At 37.7% G+C, this 21922-nt stretch overlaps 1 protein-coding gene and 1 long non-coding RNA gene across 2 annotated transcripts in view; one reads left to right on the forward strand and one right to left on the reverse strand.

Annotated features, from left to right (window-relative positions):
• Window positions 1-21922, reverse strand: part of si:dkey-6n21.12 (schwannomin-interacting protein 1) — a 178923-nt gene that overhangs the window by 94350 nt on the left and 62651 nt on the right. The window lies entirely within an intron of this gene.
• LOC135252065 (uncharacterized) lies at window positions 6483-14936 on the forward strand. Its single transcript, XR_010329297.1, has 4 exons — window positions 6483-6620; window positions 7339-7374; window positions 8700-8851; window positions 14401-14936. It is a non-coding gene; the product is annotated as an uncharacterized LOC135252065 (long non-coding RNA).

The following is a 21922-nucleotide window of genomic DNA, read 5'->3' on the forward strand; positions in this document are numbered from 1 at the left end:
AGATGTGGGTTGGACTCATTTTTAAACTAATCTACATTTTAGCCATTTTACACTAAGCTCACCTTTGCTTATGCTCACAATTGTTATTGTTACAACTGGGTCTCTACATGTCAAACCTCATATTTGTTTTATGGCCATATATTTATCTCAGTCAGTGGCCAGGCAGTTTTGTGAGGGCTGCATCTTTTGAGATATATCATTCTAATATAAATGCCTCTAATAAATGCCTAATATAAATGCCTCTAAACATCAGGCTCAGAATTATGAAAATAAATGAACCTTCTCTTGAAGCCATGTGAATACTCCCAATCCAGAGACCACAATTAGTCACACACATACTACACATCATACAATGCAAATAAGATGACAGTGCCGGATCTCAACTTTCTCTCCATGGAGGCTATTTAAGAGGCAAGGGGAAGTGTTTAATTGTTAAAACGTGGGTTTTGAGTGTACAAACTGAGTGCAGCCTGACTGAGAACTTAATTACAGGAAATAACTACAGAAATGAGGCGAGAGCCATTAGGCATGGAGTTGGTGGGTACAGCGGCCATTAGAGAAACACTAATTTAGACTAATTCTCATTTAGCGACAAAGAGAGAGGGAGGAAAGAGGGAAGATAGAGGCCAGTCAAATGCAAAATCTGCTATTTGAACTCAAATAAATTTCCTCTCTCCCCCCCCCCCATATATATATATATTTTTTTTTTTCTGATTTTATATTTTATTTTCTGTTTTTAATCAAACAATTCACACGTGGTCAAAGCACCGAGCTTTTATTAAAGGGTATTCTTATACATTTTGGTTTCACCATGTAGTAATTACAGCACTTTTTATACGTAGTCCCCCATTTCAGTGCTTTAGACAAATTAACATGTCAAATAAAAGAGTCATGTTTTGTATTTGGTTGCATGCCATGACTTCCTGATGTCTGTGACCTATCAACATCATCAGAGTCTGGATATCTTATTGTCAGGTTGTCCTACAAGTGATACAAACACTCTTTGCATTTGAATGGATCTCTATGGGAATTGGGGGGTGGGACTAGATTCAGCTATAAATTATGCTGATACAGCATGGAACACATTTGTTGGCTAAATAGCTTTAAGTCATCAAGGGTCCAAGGTATCAAGTGAGCCTCAAACCACCGTGCTGCTGCCAGATATGTTGTAGATACTACAAGCATTGTTTCCCCTGAATATTTTTCCCATTGAGTTCAACAGGAAAATTAATCAGGAGAAACAATACTTGTACATTTATGTATATTTACACAGACAGTGACAAATTAAAGGAAAAACCAACACCAAGTGTCTTAGTATGGTGTTGGGCCAACATGAGCCACTAGACCAGCTTCAATGCCCCTTTGCATAGATTCTGCAAGTCTCTGGAACATTACTGGAGGGATGGAGGACCACTCTTCCAATCTTCCAAAATGTATTCCCTCATTTGGTGTTTGGATGATGATGGTGGTAGACAGCGCTGTCTAACATGCCGGTCCAAAATCTCTCATAGGTGTTCAATTGGGTTGATATGTGGTTACTGTGAAGCCCATAGGATGTGATTCACATCATTTTCAAACTTATCAAACCGTTTAGTGACCCCTCGTGCCCTGTGGATGGGGGCATTGTCATCCAGGAAGAGACCACTCCCATCAGGATAGAAATATACATGAACATCACTGATGATTCCTAAGTCCTCCAGTAACTTGTTTCATCTTTAGGACATTCTGTGCGTTTCACTATGAAACAGAATCATCTCATTGTTAAACAGCTCTAATTGATTTGTCTTTCATCCTCACAATAGCTGTCTTTGCTGTCTCTATTATCTCCCATCTACAATTGTCGTGTCTTGTATTTTAGCTTATAAAGTAGACTCTACCAATGCTTCCAAAGGATATAACTTCATAAATAATTACAGTAATTTGGTAAACCTGTGAAACTTTAAACAGCTGACAGTCATTTGTGAAAATACTTATGCTGACTTGGAATAGAGGAACTTGAGTCACTTAATGCAGACCTGCCAACCTTAGGAAAATATTTTGAGTACCACAATAGTCACTGTAACGCTTAGTTCACATGCTTTCGCACAACTTCGCTTTGCACGCACACACGCGCCTTTCTTCATAATTCTAGATTTGACTGTTGAAGTGATCAGGCAAAATTGTATAATTTGACCGGATTCTAAAATATCACTTGCACTGCACTGGGCTATATTATGACATACTTACAAGTCAAAAGTTTGAGTACACCTGCTTAAAACAATTTTATTCATGATTAATGAAATGGTCAATGGTCACTTTGCTCAACAGAGCGTGCGCGATTCAAAGTTTGAACAGAGAGTCTCCGTAGCGTTTGAGTTACTGCAGCTAAATTACTCCATCAGTTATTCACACGTCTCGTAACGAGGCTAAATCGTATGCGAGCTACTAATACGGCCAACTATATACACAAATTTATCTCATTAGGATATACCCCTTGAAATGCATCATCTCGTAAAGTTACCGAACACGTTTTAACGTTTTACATGTTAACATTACGGTCACATTTTTGTGCTTGATTATTACTCCCCACTTCCCATTTTACCTCAGCAATGCAGCGTTACGCCTCGGTAGATAATAAAGTACAGCTGCGTATCAGTGGATGTTGAGTGGGTCAGAGAGGGGTTACAGAACCACAAGCACAAGGTAGCATCTGGTTCAATCCGAGGGATGTAGTTTAAATACCGAACAAATGTACGGTATTGTTTTGTATTCATTGATTGTTTTTCGTAATTAAATTACAATAATATTTTGTTGTTGTTGTTGCGTAGTTTCAGCTGGCATTTCGTACCTGCGTATTTTGATCAAGAATTGCGTGGTTGGTACACAAAATGCGTGCAGGTTGGCAGGTCTGCTTAATGCATTGTTGTAATATAGTTCAATGTCCATTAAAAAAAAAAAAAAACACATAAAATAAATTCTAACATTGTGAATTTTGCCTCATCTTCATTGTTTGATATGAAAATACAAATTAGATTAGTACAGAGGGAAAACAGCCAATCATCTCAATTACAACTGTCTCAATACTTTTCATATGTCACTGTCAAATATATTAGGAGGAGACAAAGAGAAATTTTGGTACAGATGCTTTTGACATGATTGGGTGGGTATTGTGGTCGGCAGTAGGGGGTGCTTGTGAGCCATAATGGCTGTGCTGTTTTGTCCGACTCCGGAACAGACCAGCCTTACCTGGGGGACTGGCTGCAGTGACAGTGATGTTAATGTTGCACCTTGCCAATCATTTTCTCCCACTCGGCTTTCTCATTTTTACATGTTGACCTTTTCTGTCAGAAGTTCTGTCGTACTTTATTTTTACCGGAGGTGCTGTAGTCAATTCATGCCTAATGGGTTCCCACTCTATCGCAATGCCTTTGCTTCTTCAGAAAAGGTCAGGGAGATTCATGCAACACGCAGCCATGGATTGTCATGCAAAGGAAGGTACAAAGTGGGGGATGATTGCATTGTGTGTATAGTATTGTGTGTATGGATATTGAGGTGATCATATATTCTTAATGGAAATATTCATATATTTTGGATTTCTGGCATTACCCTCATACTTCTGCCTAAGCATCAGTGCAAAGCAATGTAAATAGTACCTCCCACTGTGGCTGTGATGCCCTTCCATCTACTGTTGTGCCAAAATAAACAACCTTGACTCGATCAGCCAGTGTTTGCCAAGTTTCTGTTGGTATGTCTGTTTGCTCAGGCATAATATGGACATACAGCACCATGCCAATATGTGTAGTTGCCATAGTAGTGCCATTTATTATTTTCACTGAGGATGTTGCTATCTACTTCAGGCTCCGTTGTTTACACAACTGGTGGATACATTTATGTTCTCTTTCATTGTTAGTCGCTCTGGATAAGAGCGCCTGTCTACTAAATGAAAGTAATGTAATGCATTACAATGTGTATGGTAGGCTTTGATGTCTTGATTCGAGAGGAGCGGTCTTAAAGCTGATAAACAAATCTGATGGGTGACATTCATGTGTCTGGGGAAGTTTGGGATACACAAATATGTAGATCCTGGAGATACCTCAATCCGGTATTCTCATTTTGTACAATAATCCTTGGCACTTCTGTGTTGGTGCTCACACCTAATATGTAAAATGGCTTTGACTGATCCATTGCTGCCAAAACACTTCAATAATAAGACTGATGGTAATCTAAAATTCAAAATCGACACACAATAGAAACAATTTGCTGTTTTTAAACAGCCCTTCCCTATAGTCATAAAAAATATAACTCCAGCCTCAGTATTTTCTGACAGATATCCTTTTATACACCCTTTTCTACACACTATTTCTCTCTCTCTTACGCACACACATGCACACAACCTAATCTCACATTGCAAAATGCAAAGGTCGCTCACTATAAAGCATTCACATAAAAACAGAACATACGATTTCTTTTCCCTTACCCTCGATTTCTTTTTTCATTCAGTATCAATCCTTTCCATTTTTTGTTACTTCCCACCTTCACACGCTCCCCTGGTCTAGCCTGCTCGGGCTCCACCCCCTCCCCTATTGTTCCTTCGGTTTGTTCATGGTCTAGTGAACAAATAACTGGACTGCAGACATGAAACTTCATTATGGGAGAGAGCGAGAGAGAGACAGAGAGAGAACAGTGAGAATGATTCACTGGTTACTCTCAAATGCAGTGAGGAAACCTTTATAACACTCTGTACTGTATAAGCAATAAATAAAAGTAACAGAGGTAATCTTTCCTTTTTTCTTCCTCTCTCTGTAAAATCTAGGACAAAGGAATTATATTTTATAATTATATTGTGGTGGGCCAGCACTTGAACAATCAACAATCTTTTTATTGATTTGGAAAGATTTTAAGACAGTGATAATGTCTGAAACAATCTTTCATTACAGTATTCAGGACATGAGTTACTGAAAAAATATATTACTGAAATAATATATTTCCTTCAACAAGATTAATTCTTTTGAAGTAAACCACTGGAGGCATTTAGAAACTAAGGTATGTCCTAGATTTTTCCATTTTGGACTTTTACATTACATTTTAGATTCACTTTCTTCTTGGGGAAAAATAAGCACATCTGGATTGAACTCTGAATTAGCTATACCACCCTTACTTCATTAGTATTTCCCTTCCTATTCCATTTTCTCTTTAAAAAAAAATTTCTTGATGTGAAACTACAAAATCACTGTGGGGTCCTAACTTACTGTAGTCAATAAAAAGCTCATGGCACGTATTGCAAACACAGCAAGTGCCAAATTCACAGTTTGTAAAATTATGATGATAATAAAATAAAATAAATTGTAAATACTGTTTTTTAAAAATGTTAATTTTTAACATTTTTTGGGGTCAGAAGTGTGAGCCAAAACAACACTGCTCACTGAAATGAATCTCACAGCCACAGGGCAGCAAACTATTATTGTTGCAGCTCTCTATGGGCCAAAACTTTAAACTCGCTGTGGCCAGCAATGCAACCCAGTTGAAAGTTCCAACCGGTTCCAACCTATAGAGAGCGCTGCAACAATAGTTTTGTGACCCTGAGATTTAGAGTTTATATAAATTAAAATACAATTAAAAAAAACCCTCCCTTTTTCAATGTCCAATTCCACAATTGATGAATCACATTTCTAGTTACTGTTGCCAACCATCCCGTAAAATACGGAAGCGTCCCTTATTTGGACAGTAGAATAGCTGTTCCGCATTTAACTCATGGCTCAGGGCGCATTTTCATCCGTATGTTTGCGAACGACTGCGTTTATATTAACCGCTGTTTTGAATACAATTCAATAGCTAGCTAGCTAGCCGGGATAACAAGCATGCCGTGAGACTATTCTGACCTAAAACCAAGAAGTTTAATATTGGCTCGGTGACAAGTGACGGCGAACCTATCATAAAGCTAGCTGGCATTCAAACCCCGTTTCAGAGGGTCTTAGAAAGACGTTATGTCTACACTGCGCGACCACGCCATTTAAAAAGCAAGACAGTGCTAGGGTCGCTTAACCACCCCCGTTGTACATTATTTTCCAATAACCGGACAGTCCGTCGTGGTTTATTCCTTACACATAGTGCACAGAAAATGCCAAGGACAATTTAGCATAAAATCGCTAGTTTGCTAGCTGATATAATGTTAGCTTCCTTTTGATGACAAACAAGAAGTCTGTCAACATTTATCAACTGTAGCCTACAAACTCACCTTTATATTGGGATTTTTTCTCCTCCTCTTCCTTTCGCCGTTTTCTCCCCTCAGCCCCTGACAACTCTGTTCTTTTCATTGTTGTTTTTTATGATATAACGTTAATTTACAGTCACTTAACAAGTGGTTTTAGCTAGCTATCTCGTCTAATCTGAGGAGGACCGGGATGACGTGACGTCAACGATGCGATCATGCGCACTTGGCACTCCCTCTGAAAAGGAGACCGTGTGCGCTGTGTATCGTCATGTGTGATTAGGAGAGAGGAAGTGGCGACCCAGGCGGGCGGCTGCGGGATGCAATGATTGAATAGGAAGGGGAAAAAAATTCTCCCTCCCGGATGGGGTGTCTACCTCTGGGTAGTCTGGTAGGGTAGCACCAAAGTTCTCAATATGATGACTGGATAAAGGTAACCAGTGGTGACATTAAGGAGAGAGTGAAGCAAGAGTGTTTTGACGGGTTATGAACCAGGAGAGCAGCAGTGTTTTGGATGAGCTGCAGAGGCTTGATAGCTGAGGTTGGGAGGCCATGCTAAACTCAAGATTTTAAAAAAATCACCAGGGAGTGAGTTCCCTGACATAACAAATTCACATTTATAACATACTTACACACACCTGCCATTCTATCAGGTTTACAAGAGCTCACCTCTGGCCAGAATATGCATATGTTGAATGGGTGTAAAACCCATGCTGAGAAATGTGCAGAACTCTTGCTCAGTGCCTCTAAGCCAAAATACTCTGGTTATGCACTATGTGATATGACCAGCATGTAGTCACATTGATTGTTATTATTCCTAGCTTTGTACACAAGTATTCAGTGCAACATTGCATTTTGTGTGCGCATGTGTGTACATTTATGCCTGAGCCTATTTCTGTACATGTGCTTTTTAATGTGAGGCTATGTGTGTGTGCGTATGTGTGTGTCTGTGTGTATTTGTGTGTGTGTGTGTGCATGTGCGTGCGTGTGAGTGTGTGTGTTTGTGTGTGTGCGTGCATGCATGTGTGTGTGTGTAATTGTGTGTGTGTGTGTGTGCGTGTGTGTGTTTGTCTGTGTGTGTGTGTATCAGTAAGTATAAATTGGCAGGCGGTAATTAAATGCACAGACCTCTCCACTATCTCCTCCTCCAGCCGCACGCCAGTGACGCACGAGCCGGCTGCAGAAGAGTGAGTCATCCGGCCTCCAGGGATCTTCACCCCTCCCACCCATCTCTCTCTCTCTGTTTCTCTCTGTCTCTCTCTCTCTCTCTCTCTCTCTCTCTCTCTCTTTCTAACATATAGAAGGTACTTAACCCGGATTAGCTACCTACTCACCCAGGCCAAAAGTTCCACAACCTACATAGATGATCACAGTCAAATCTATTTCTTACCTGAAAACCTTTAATGACTGCTGGGTCACAACAGGTATTAAAACTGAAAGTTTAAACCTACTTTCATCATTTTAACTTTTTTTCAGATGCTAGCACAGCGATCACCATTTGCCTGGTTTTAAACAACATCTTTGATTTATTTTTACAAATATGTTTGCGGTGAAATTGGTAAATTGATATGAATGTCACTTTGATTAACAAATTATTACGATTATTATTCTTAATATTTTTTTACAAATATGTTTGTGTTGAAATTGGTAAATTGATATAAATGTCACATTGATTAACAAATTATTATTATTATTATTATTATATACTGTTTGATATATATACTGCTTAGAATCTCTGTTAAATCCTGGAGTGTGAGACAGTGACAGTCAGTTAAGGCTTCCTCAGGGCACTGCAGTGGCAGTTCCTCTACCCCCGCCCACGCCTGTGCAGTGGGGGGTGAAAGTGTGTGGGAGATGGTCCAGCAACAGCATTGTATGGAATAAAGCAGTAAATTGTCAAGTTCAATAACATCAGCATTGAAACACACCACATCAGCTGCAACACATTCAAATCAAGTAATCATATTTTAAACATTAGAAAAAACAAATTCATACACTTCAAATATGTTTAAATATAAATTCCTACCTTGTGAACAACCTTCCCTGAATATTAATTGGAGTTTATTGGGATATTACTCTAGTAAATGTGTTAGTTTTAAAAACAAGCATTACAATAATAGCAATAATAGACTCCATGATTTAGTCGAGCGACACAAAAAACTATTAACAATTGCCTTATTTTCCTTGCCTTTTTGCAGAATATATAATCTGTACTCTATTGATTTATATCATATGAATAATGATAATAGGAAGGTATTATTTTTTTTATGAATTTAGCCTTTTACTAGTTTAGAGAACAATGTTAGTATTTTCTTTTTTTTTAATTTCATTGATTTTGTCATTCTTGGGCATTGCAGATGTCAACATTTCATTCCATGTGATGCTAAATGAAGTGAGAAAATATATATATATAATATATGTGGATTACAGCATGTGCAAACATATACGCACTTGTATGGTCCTGTGTGTTCACGTAGCTGAGTTTGCTTGTGCTGTGCTTATCTCATTGCAGAATTTCCCTTCAGTTTTCATTCATCATTTCCAATACACAGGCTTCTCTCCCCTGCTCCGTCACACCCCACGGTCTCTCTCTCATCTCATTGCCCTCTTCTGCCTCAGCCGCAGAGCCGTGAAGCTCGCTTTCAATTTCACATCATTCATCAGGTATTGTGAGTTCCTTTTTTTTTTTACCTTTCACAGTACATCACGTTTATGCAGTGGAAAATTTATAGTACTGGGGGAGACCCCAGGCTATATTTATGCTCACTGTAGGAAACGTGTCAAAGGATCAATTTTAGCCATTAGAATTTGATGGAAAAGATTTGTTCATTTGTTTGTTATGGTTGTAACCACAATGTGTGTGTTTTCCTGAACCTGCTATTTTGTAGCTCTATCAGACATGCATCTGTAGTCCAAGGTGCTGTACCACAGATGTTTTTATACTGATAACAAATTCAGTTTTGACAAACTCTCCCCCCAGTATTAGTGATCAGTGTACATACTAAGCATTTTTATACTCAAACAACAGCAAGCATGTCATTGATATCAAATATCATTCATGTCATTGATATCAGAATTGGTGATATTTTCTAGATAATTATATATGTTCTACTAGCTTGCAAACTAAACGCTAGTGAGAGTCCATTGTGTGGGTTGTCCATCAAAAGCATTTAATGCAAATATGCATTAAAAATACACTGCCTAGTCCTCCAACTCTCCTGTTAAGAAATATTTTACAGCAAAAGGAAATTTTTTATTTTCCCATTTATAAGTTGGGGAAAGCTAAATATACATACATTTTTCTTATGGCTCACTGAAATTCCCAAAATGACTTTTGGGAATTTCACAAGACATTTTGGTATACTTGTAAAAATTAATAGAACGAAATGTCTTAATTATCACCTTCATTATCATAAGCCTTTATTTTGTTAACTATGATATATTTTCAGTTTATTTTTAAACAATTATTCATGAGCGGTTTAGCTGTGGATTCTGTTGTAACAGTGCCTCTACTGTGGCAACCAATGCAAAACTGCTGTAATAAAAAGCTGTTGATTTGATTCCTGCAGTTGCACACTATGAATTATAACTATGTGTGCCATTGAAATACAGGGAAACCATTATTCTGAGTCACAAAAAACATTATTAAAACTGAAAGACTCCATGCACCAGAAAACTTGGCTGTGTGATTATATAGTAGGCTAGGCTGCTACCGTCAGGTCACAAGTTCAATGTTAACATTTGGTTTGCAGTTTTAAAATATTATGTAAATCGAATTAAACTAAATGAATCTGAAATATGTCCGCAATATCTTTTATGCATATATTTCTTCCCAATGGGATGGTCTGCTTGTGGTATCTTGGACCCAGTGTCAGCCCTAACCTTTGAGGGGTCCTAAGCAGGATTTGATTTAGGGGCTCTCTCAACGCAACATTTAAAATAATACAGTATATATTTTAGAATAATTGGGGGCCCCTGGCAGTTGGCAGCCACTTATGTTGTTTATTCGGTCGTGCTGGCTGTGATTGGACCCAAGAATTCCTGTTCTGCAGCTGTCATTACAAACAAACAGGTGGTATGTGGGGGGGGGGGAAAACACACACATAAAATGCACATCAATTTTTAAAAAAATGAACTGACATATTACAGTACTGGATTGAAACCAACCTTTGGGGATGGATGAAATTTGTCCACCATAAATTATTCTAAAATACTAATTTGTCCAGATGAATTATCAGATTGATGTTGACCTGAATGATGCCTTGGAATGGCATGCAGGCCCATTGTCTGCAGCAACACTATGCACTCCCATATTTCCTGTGCATTTTTATGTATGTGCTCAATTTAATTTACTCGAGATCAGCACAGGTTCTATCTGGTTTTCTGTTCTATTGCACATTGATAATTTTTTGAAGTGATGAAAAACAATGACTTTGAATTGGATTTTACAGCAATGTGGACACATGCCACATTTCACTCAGCATTTTCACTCATAGTTTTGGAGTTCAGTGATTGGCAAACATAATTCACCAAGCTGTGTATGCAGAGATAATCAGAGTCTATGAATGGAATGGAATCAACATACCTGAGGCTGATGGATTGCATCTCAAGAGGAATGCTCATTAATACTCAAAACACCTCTAGCTCAAGATGAGGCAATAAAAAGCATCATAAATTCAGATTATGTTGATGAATCAGAAAATGGGAGTCTTAAACTCTGCCCTGTACCAAACTATTTTAGAGCATGTACCACCTCCAATCATATTCATGTGCTGGAGATCCAGGCCACATTGCTGCATACTATTCCAAGACACCTCACAGCACAATATAATACTATACACTTTTGCCACCTTTAGCATTTTTCAATTCAACACTGTGAAGTACTTCTCGTTCAATTTGAACAGTTGATTTGTTTGGATAATTGAAAATTGAACAATAATTATTTCCTTCATTACTTCTTTAGTGGAGTCATTAAACACTTTGCCGCCCCTCATTCTACATGATTTCACCATAGCCATTTCCATTAACACTGTTAGAGCTGAATTAACACTGGACATTTTACTGTGTATAATTTGCAGAAAAACATTTCATGTAATTTACTTCTCATGTAGAACAGCACTATGCAAGCATAATAGAAACATATTACATGACAGAGCGCATACAGTAAGCACCATTTAAAGTAGAAATGCATTAACATAAACTGGATTTTATGCAATAATAGTAACCATAACAATGTAAAGTCTGAAACATAAAACTTTTTACAGACATCTTAATGCCTGTTAAGTGAAACCACCATCAACAATCAAGAGGCTATAAAAACACTACTACTCGATTTAAAGTTTTTTTCTGACTATAAAGGAAAGGTGATTAGTGACAAGTAAAAACTGGCTGCTATGAATCTACCGCCATTAGTACAATGGTACAGATCACACTACAAATTGTATATAACATTCAACTATAGAAAACACTTTAAGAGCAGAAAAACAGCTTGGAATCCGTGTAGGCCGAAAAGGATACCAGGTGCACTGCTGCCACGATGGCAGCCAAGAAATAAAATTGCTTAGACTGATATGATTTATGCACAAATACCATATAACAAAGCAATCTGCAAGTATGATATAGTATGAATAGACTACCTCTATCTCCACACTTAGTTGCACTTTGCATTTTCCTGCCCGATGGTTGTTTTTTTGTTTCTTTTTTTTTTTTGGTGGCAGAGGAAGGCCAGAGCAATTAGAGGTGATGAGTATCTGTGCCAAGAGGAAACAGTCACTGATGAATATTGTTTTTGCTCCATTGTACATAATAGTTTCTGTCAATTTCATCATGAGACACACGCAAATACGCAAACACACACATGCATTTCCCTCTTCCCTTATAGCAGATAGAAAGTAACACTGCAGGTGTAGAGGATGAGTCACTTCAGAAAATTATTCGGTTTAAAGCACCTTTCAAATTACTTCCCTTCCAGTTGGGTGCTGCGCTGATAGCAATTTAATTTCTACAAGGAGTTTTTGAGGACTGTGATTCATCTGTTTAAGCCTGTGTGTGTGGTTTTACATTTGTCCTTCCAACACTAAATAATGGTACTGTCAAAATCTACAAAATCATATAAATCCTTTACCATACTACAAGACAAGCACATTACATGGAGAATTAAGCTTTGTCTTTTCTTCATTTTCTTTTTTAGATTCTGGTTTGAATGTTTTATTTTTGCCACAAAGGTGAGAAGGTAGATGTTGCCTAAAAATGTTCAAGGCATTCTATCAACAAATAAACAAGGAAAATGCATACATTTTGCATGCAAAGCAAGCATTTTTTGGAATAGATATATTAATTACTACTGCTACTACTCCTGCTATTACTGTACTATTACTAATACTACTACTACTTCTACTAGTACTACTACTAGGGCCTACTACTACTACTACTTCTAATAATAATAATAATAATAATAATAATAATAATAATAATAATAATTGCAATCCTAACAGCTGGATTTATACATTGCCCTCCAGTTTATAGAGCTCTGCCTAGCAATCAATATGGCTTAGTGATGTAATCATTAATATAATCATCACAATTATCATTACAGTTAATCAGCGCCTGCTAGCATCATGATAAAGTTGGAGCCTTAGGCCTATGTTATTATTGCCACTGAGATGTTACAGTGTATTGGGCATGCAACTGGCGACAGTGACTTAGTGCCTGTTTTAAAATTGGACTTCAGAAAAGTATCATTTAATGATAAGTTTTGCTAAATAAAGTAATTAAAATGCTATTGAATATCTGTATTGCAAAAGGGTCAATAATGGACCAAACTCAATAGTTTTAGTTATATTAATTTAGTTATATTAATTAAATTATTACATTATTGAGTTATGCATCAATAAATCATGTTATTATTGAGGCAGTGAATAAAACATTGGAACACCTGAGTAAAGGGACAACAAGTATACCAAAATCAGATGCTAACACACTGGTCTGGCTGTCATATATGCCCAGGTGTGGTAGCCTAATGTATAATTATGGCAAGAGGAAACCTTGGAGAAGTTGATATCATTTCACAAGCAAAGGTGTCTATGGTGATATCACCATTTTTAATGGAAAAAAACATCAGCAAAGAAGCACATATTCCTGTATTGTAATATCTGTGTGTGGATGGGCGACCACCTGTAACTCTCTGCTAAAAGGACATTATTGCTAACAACTCATAAGAACACAATCAAAAAATAAAAATACAACAATGAATACAGAAAGGGAAGAGTGTCAACTGTAGTAATACAGTGCAGTTTGTAAGTATTTGGACAGTGACAGATGTTTTATTGTTTTGACTCTGTACTCCAGCACATTGGATTTGTGGCACATGAATACGAGGCAAAATGCAGACTGTCTGCTTTAATATGAGTGTATTTACAGTACATCCATATCAGGTAATCAAGCTCTTTGGTCCCTCATTTTAGTGGAGGAAAAGTAATTTTACAAATTAACATAAATTTACATAAAGTTGCGATATTTAGTATTTGGTTGCAAATCCTTTTCATTCGATGATTGACTGGAGTCTGTGACCCATAGACATCACCAGACACTGGGCATCTTCTCTGGCTCAATTGAATTCAGATCATTTGATTGATTTGGCCAGCCAAAAGCATTCCACATTCCACTTTGTGGCCCTGAAAAACTCATTGGTTGCCTCAGCAGGATATTTAGGCTCATTGTCCTACTACAAGGTGAAGTGCCATCCAATGCATTTTGAGGCATTTGGTTGGATCTGAATAAATGAGATCTGTCTGTGCACTTCAGAATCCATCCTGCTGCTGTCATCAGTAGTCTCATCATCAAGATGAAGTCACAAGTGCGTTTTGAGCAGGGATTTAGTTAATTTAATTGAACAATAGCAAAAAGTCATGGGCATTCTTTTTTGCTCAGTCTGACAGTTCGTGCAGGGCCTCAGTTTAAACAAGTCAAAACATTACCTTCTTCTCCACCCTAGCCCTCCAGTGGTGGAACAAACTCCCCATTCCTCTACAAACCACTCAGTCACCTCATTTTGACGACCAGGACAGACCTGTTGAGAAAACAATGTTGCGGTGACGTATATCCCTGAATTGCTTTAATCATCTTTCATTTTTTGTAGCCTACATTATGTGATAGAGACCACTGTCCCTTCTTTACACAATACACTCCGTCTTCCTCTTTCTCAAATCATGCAGGTTACAGATGCATGCCACTGATTTCCTCTTCCCATCTTGTCTTTCTGCGGCAAATGCACGAATGAGGACTTTGCTTAGAGCCTGGGTTTTCAACAGTGGGACCCCTGAGGGTCCTTGAAGATACTGTAGTAGGTCCCTGGTCGGACTTGATATGCCATGACTGTATTTAGATTTGAAATTTTTTTTATTTTTTATTTAAAACGTTTCAAAATATATTTAACCCTTTTTAACTTATGATGGGATGACGGGGGTCCCTTGGATACCTCTGCGTTTGGGTGGGGGGGTCCCTGGATTCGAAAAGATTGAAAGCCCCTGACGTAGAGGGCGTGAGCTGAGCTCGTATGTAATTACCTGTTTAGAGACGCTTAACATCTAGTCGCGTAGACAAGTAGTAGTAAGTCGATTACCATGCACGTAAGCCGAAAAATGAAAAGCATTAGTGAATAAACTGCTTATTTTGCTTTTATGCGCAATAGCTACTGTATGGAGAAGTGTACACGTTCTTCATTTGTAAAATAAATGGTTTTTTATCTTAATTTCACATCGAAGAATAGTAGCTGACTTAACGTTTGTTGCCAGTTTCTTACCGTCGTCAGTATGCGCAGGATCTATGCTACTTAAAGTGAGAACTGGGTAGCGAAAGGATAATATTCACAGACGAGCTAGTTTTCTGTAAGCGATCCCGAAGCATGCTATAGGAAACTTGCCACAGAAACGTTATATTTTTATAATTATAATAATAACAATAATAATAACAATAATAATAATAATAATAATGTTTATTATTATTATTATTATTATTATTATTATTATTATTATTGTTGTTGTTGTTGTTGTTGGCTATACTATGCTATTTAACGAGGGACTGATATGGATGCTGAGCACTATTTCATGGTCCGATAAATGAAACTGACTTTTAGGACTTTATAGTAGGCTAGCGCACGCGACAACAATGCGCAGTGCACGGGGTAACTGCGGTGAAATCACTTGGCATTGAAACATATACCTTTGGGTCGTGCGCGTAGGCAGCATTTTTCAGGGCAACCCTCCTACGCTTATCGGCTCCCTTGATTATAAATGGATTTATTTCAACCCGCACCCACGGAGAGAATCGCGGAACCAAAGAATTGCTGCAGCAGAAAGTGATTGATAAAGGGAAACACCACAGCTGAGCAGTTATCGCCTCATTTACTCCGAGCCCAAGCCAGAAGCAAAGAAGATCCGTCACCACCCTCGCGCGTTTACTAAGAATGCTTTCTCGTTTTTTGAACCAGTGGCTTGTTTGTCAGGAAAGGAGAAAACAAATGCTACAGAAACAAGACAGGAAAACAGACACAAAAACGAAATTCGTTGGGCGCCAGGACAGATATAGTTAATGGGGAAACCATAATATTAATAACTGTAGCCTGTACGAATATATCGTAGGGAGGGAAAACCTAGAACCTTTTAAGCAGGGTCGGCTGCTGGCATAACCACTCTGTGCAGTTGTTTAGGGCCACAGCCATCCCTGGGACCAACAATTCAGGTTTATATTTTTTCCATTTTTTTGTTTGTTTTTGCTTTTTTGTGGAGAGGGGGGCAGAGCACAATGAAGGAGAAAGTGGCTATACTATAATGTAAATTAATTTGAGTCAGCATGCCATGTGTTTGTTCTTACAGCAATTCACCACCAACAGCAGGGAAAAGGTTACCATACACTGAAAAATTTTGGGCATAGGACATTTGTTCTTGAACAAATTACCCAAGGATACCTACATTCTGATTTACTTTTGTTGCGGAGAATTACAGAAGCAACTTTAATGGACACCAACTGTCACATCACTATAGCCTCCCACCAGACATATGTTACTAGAGAAATGGGAATCCAATCACAAAAAACATTCTGTGTTTAACTTTTGTTGTGTGTGCCAAAGTGCAAAATCAGTACAAACACCTGCATGTACAGTCATTTGGATCATCAGTTTATTAGCAGGGACAAATCTCATAGAAATCCAGTAGCCATACCACCAGGCAACTTTCTCAGGCTACTACTACTACTAGATGGCAGGACTGTTAGCTTCACCCCACAGTTCCTGGTACCTTTTGTTTGGTATCTCGCTTCTGCTGGCAATGAAAATGCATCCAAAACCCATGACCACGATTTCACAGCACAGTGCGGTACAATATGGCATGGGAATGGATATGGGCCATAATTTACTGCTGGTTGTGATGCTTCTGGGTCACATCATCTAAGCCCCCCCCCCCCCCCCTCCAATATTACTAGTTAAATTTTTCCTTCCTCTTCAGCACAGCTGGGTGGGGGACATGCATTACCCAAGAGTACTAATGTATGGTGGTGGTTGACATGAGCATCACCCTCCACTATAATGTTCTTGTAGGTCCCGTTATTAAAAGTGTTATATAAGCAGTACATTGTGTGTGATAGTAATAAAGGAAGTAATATTCCTTCAACTCTTAATGGGCATGAATGTGTATCTTATGATTTTTCAAAAATGTAATATTGTAGTTTTCAATTATTCTAGTTATGCAGTGCCTTTCAGCTGAGTAACATACAGATGTAAACTTTGCTCTGGATTTCATCTTGTGTAAGGTCAAACTGGAAAATACTGTATGTTATTAGAATGAACAATAACAGACTATGACAATTACTGTCATTAGTTGTAACATAGCCAAAATAAAGGTATAGCCTATGAAAAATATTTTGGACTTGCTCTCATAGGGTGTTACTGAGATTATAATTGTAGGCCTACTATACACTCTGTAACCCTGTTAAAAGCTACACCAATGTTCCCTCTATCAACATAAACAAATGCTTTGACAAATGATACAACTCAATTTGACTCAATTAGTTTGTCTTAATTTGACAAATGCGGGTTGAAAAATCAAGGACATTTTTCCGTATAGACTTATACGTGTAGAATTGTTTTCTTCAGTATCCTGATGCAACCAGATAGCCTACACGTAAACATGTTTGTTTATTGAACCATCAGCAAATATATACAGTAAAAGGAAACCGAATGGTATGAAAAAATGTTTTTAAAAATATGATAGGTTTTCAAAATTAAGAAACAAAAAAATACAGCAGACTCAGATGGCATAGTCTGGACACACCAGAGATTTGCTGAGACATACCACGGTGTTGTTTTGTTCATTTTTAAATAAATAATAATGCACACATAAAAAAATAAAATAAAGAAGTGATGAGAAATACACAACATCAGCATAGAGTGGCTTTGATCACACAAAGGACATCAAGCTGGTAGACAAGAATAAAGGAGAAGCACCGATAAAATATAGAAATACAGTTACAAACCTGGAAGCAAATAAAAATAAGGAACGGCAATGAAAGCAAGATCAGTGTTTAATTGTGAGAACTGGTAAAAGAAATCCGGTAATACAATTAGTATGGGCTACTGTTTGGAGAGGGAGACACCGGGATTTGCCATTCAATGCACACAAAAATGTGACATCATGACAGAGAAACGTCTCTCCCCGCTCTTGTGTTCCCTGTATATTTTTTGTGAATCAAGCTGAGCAATCGGAGCAGATCTGCAGGTCTTTCATAGGTTAAACTGTGCTATGTTAAAATGTTAACCGATACAAATGCTAATTATATTACGGGAGGATGAGACATAGCCTACTGGGTGTGGAGAGCTAGGATTTCCCGTGTATACAAACATTTTGGGTTGCAGTTTACAAAGAACACCGACAGACATTTTCTGTTGTTCTCAGAATACAATTTTCGCGGTTTACCAAAAACGCGTAAGCCGCAGGCAGTGGAGAGACATGGAGATGTCCTCGTTCAGGACCAACAGGAACTATTAACCACGTAATACGATCAGCACACACACTCGGACACGCACACGCAGGCGCGCGCTTGTATTAAAATCTACATCAATTTCAGAACGTGTTGCGGTATACGGCGGAAATAAAGCTTATGCTATCAATCTACAGTCACGAGTGGTACGGTTTTGCGCTGTGCTGGGGAAAGGAAAATTTCATTGGCTGCCCCACATCTGCTGCCGCCAACACAGAACACCCGAATCCCTAAGACTGGTTCCAACAGGAAATGCTTATCTACGCGGAGGTGAAGGTCCCGACCTATAGCACCGTGTGGACGCGTAACTCTCATACTCCATTAAGGAAGAGCCTAGACGAGTAAAAATTCTGTGTGGCAGTTCATCCTGCGAAACAACATTTTTCAGGATCCTGAAACAAAATATTCATTTTGTGCTCGGTATACTTACGTCCCATTTTTTCACGTTTCTTTTTCAAATTATATGTTATACTGTATGTTTCACAAACAGGCTAAAATGGTGTATATTTGAAAATAAAGAGTAAATAATAGTAATAATATTAAACCTTATTATTAGGTACAACTACCTGGACTAGCCTGTCCAAAAATACTTTCTTTTCAAATACATGTAGGCTAGGTCACACTGGGTTGTCTTATTTAATTTATTATGTCAAGGAAATAAGACCCCCATGTCCATTGTAATGCATCTACTTCATAAAGCACCTTTGAGCATATAAGCTTGGTTGTTTGTGAAAGTGGACTAGCAGGCATAGATGAGGTGAGTCATTCTGTGAGAGAGGATGCTGAAAAGATGGCGGATCCATTTTAATGCTGAGAGGCAGTTTATAATACTGAACCATTACATAAAGAACCTGGCTTCTTGGCACCCTGATGACTAACCCCCAAACACAACCCAGCCAGCCTGCCACGCAGAATCATAGCCAACACTCATATACATGCTCACTTTTCTAACAGAGATGGGGCATCATTTGGCTTCTGGAATACGATTAGTATTTGTATAGCCTGTGACTGGATATATGTTACTGTATGTCATTGCATTTGTGAAATTCTTTCACAACTAAATTCCCTGTGACATTTCTGCAGAAAAAATGAACCAAGTAATATATGTTCATATAGAAGAGGAGAACAAAAGAGGTTTCTATTAATAATTTATCACCATCGACCATGTGATAGTTAATGGAAAATATATGGATGTGTGTGTGTGTGCGTGCATGTGTGTGTGTGTGTGTGTGTGTGTGAGAGAGAGAGAGAGAGAGAGAGAGAGTGCATGCAGAGACCTTTACAATTATTCATATCCTTACAACATTATAACAAAAATAACTGAAGTATGAGTAAAATGAGTAATATACCCAACCAGAGCAACACCACATTTTTACTGATGACCACATGGAAAAAGCAAAGTGATTAAATGTTTTCACATCAGTTTTTTGGAAGTTTATCTTTTGACATAGATGACCTTAAGATACTACCATTATAGTTACACAATCTTTAAGATTGATAAGTTCTTCAGGTGAACTATTGTTTCTGGAGAGTTTATTAACTGGATTATAACATCTTTCCATAATCGTTTTCTTCTAGATTTTTATGCATGCTGTGAATATTATCATTGCTGAACAAATCAAGTTGCATAAAAGGGTGAATTCTTTTGTCAAAAATGTTGTGGTGTGCATCTTTATGAATTTCTCATTCATTTGCCATGAAGGGCATGAATATTGGACTTATATTTCACAGAGGGGAGTATGTTCTACTTAATTAACCTTTTCAACCTCAAACATTCTGCTGGTAAGCTTGCCTGGGAATATATTCTATTATTTTACACTTGTTTCATCTGACCACTAAATATTGTGAATGATATGTGTTGACTAGATTAGCTTTTGGTTTGTTGATTAGATTAGATTTATATTGCTTTTATATTATGATTTCTGAAGAAGCTTCTTTGCAACTCTGCCATTAACTCTAGACTTGTGTTGTTGGGATGAGGAATATGTGGAACGGCAGATTTTGCTGTATTGTGTCCCAGTGATTCCAAACATACTAGACCTGGAATATCAAACTCAGGTCGTGGAGGGCCACAGTTTCTGCAGTGTCCTTACAATCAGCAACCAATTAAGGCCTTGTGAATAAGGTGTTATTTAGCCAATCAACAACTTAGATGAGTCACTGATACCTACCAAAAAACCATATGCTGTTGGTGTCCATGACTGGATACTGGAAAACGTGACCGAGAGTTTCACAATGGTCTTAAGAACATTCCCCTTGGCTTGTTGTAGTGCAGATGTTCTTGCACCCTCTTCCTGGCATGAAGCAATCAATCCATCACTTTCTAACTTGCTTATGTGGATATTACAGCAAAAAAAAAGATTTTTTTTATAGCTACATCCAACTTATTAAGGTCAGTAATTCTCAGAATTTATCCAGTAATTTTCAGAATTTATCAGATTGTCCTCTGACTTACACATCAAGGAATGGTACTTTATCATTACTTCTTTATATGAATAGCAACCCTTTCCTCGGAAAATAATAAAACTTTTTCTAAGCCCCAAAAGCTTGTGTTAATTTCCGGACAACATAAACTTCAGGGATTGCACTTGCAGAACTACATTTATCTATTATTCTCAGGCGTTAATTAATTGTATTGTCATATATAAAACACAGAATCTCTTTATGCCTATTTGTACAGTATACCTCCCCCATCTATCCTTTTGAAATAGGTTTAATGATATTCATAAACTAACGATAGGTTATCAACTTCGTCGATTTAATTTATGTGGGTATTGGTTAATAACTTCACAATTTAAAAATTTGGATCTTTATCATTTGCAGTCTAATGAAACTGTCTTGCAAGTGAAATTACGACTAGGCCATCCGAAACCCGCTGTTCTCGGGCGTAACTGAAAAATATATTCGATTTTTGGGAAGGATGTAATGCCCTATACAGTTGGAGAAAACAACCGTTTATTTGCTCTTCTGTGCAATGGTAGCATAGCACATACTAACATAATACCTGAAAAGAGCGTAAATGCTTCCAAACACACAATTAGCCCATTCGCAGACAAACTGGTGAATTACAAAAGCGGAGCAATGCGTTAAATTCACTGAGAGGTGTTTTGTCACTGGACGTTATTAAACAATGCAGGGTTAACAGAATAAAGTAATGACCTGCATTGTAGTTAATCATGAAGTTCAACTTCAACTTTCAATGCGTTTTGTAATAACTATAACTTGTACATTCCAGTACGTTCAGTGAGTCCAGGCTACCAATTATTATTATTATTATTATTATTATTATTATTATTATTATTATTATTATTGCAATGATAGCTTAATGTTATAACATCAAATATGATGTTTTTTCAGTCGAATTTCGCATCAGCTCTCAAAATGTCGGTTGCATGCATACAAAATTCTAGTTCAGGGACCTAACTGTGCATCTGCAGCATTTAAAAAGAACACGTAATTTTTTTTAGAACGTGTCTTTCATATCTTATCCACGTGTTCCTGAAATCATAGTTTTTTTGTAAGTTTTTTTTTTGACAAATAATGTCATTAGTTGCCTCTCATCCTGCACTGTCTGTATGAATGACTTATTTTTGTGTGTCGCTGTGCAGTGTTTCCGCAGAATCAGGCGTAAAATAAGAGACAGCGAGGGAAGAGCCAGACGGCGAGGAGGGTATGAAGCAGGAAACAAAGAGCATATAATTGAAA

This window comes from Anguilla rostrata, chromosome 3 (genome assembly GCF_018555375.3).
Source record: "Anguilla rostrata isolate EN2019 chromosome 3, ASM1855537v3, whole genome shotgun sequence".
In the NCBI taxonomy this organism is placed as follows: Eukaryota; Metazoa; Chordata; class Actinopteri; order Anguilliformes; family Anguillidae; genus Anguilla; species Anguilla rostrata.